This window comes from Penaeus monodon, chromosome 22, assembly GCF_015228065.2.
Source record: "Penaeus monodon isolate SGIC_2016 chromosome 22, NSTDA_Pmon_1, whole genome shotgun sequence".
Taxonomy (NCBI): domain Eukaryota; kingdom Metazoa; phylum Arthropoda; class Malacostraca; order Decapoda; family Penaeidae; genus Penaeus; species Penaeus monodon.
This window is the reverse complement of record NC_051407.1, coordinates 27,175,127-27,175,356: the sequence shown is the minus strand read 5'-3', so window position 1 is coordinate 27,175,356 and position 230 is coordinate 27,175,127.

The window sequence follows — 230 nt, the reverse complement described above, 5'->3', positions numbered from 1 at the left end:
TAAGTGTCATCCGGGTATCGTCTCTTAGGTCCCCAGCCCTTATCACCTCCCCCCCCCCCATCTCGGCCCTAAGTTACCTGCCCGGGTCTCTTACCTGGGCGAGGAAAACGGACAATGCGGGCGGGACGGGGAGGGGGGACTCAAGCATCTTTCGGTGGGAGTCCGCGGATGCTGGCGGGAGACGCGAGACTCGGGGCAGAATTTTCTTGGATCTCGGACAGGATTTTCGT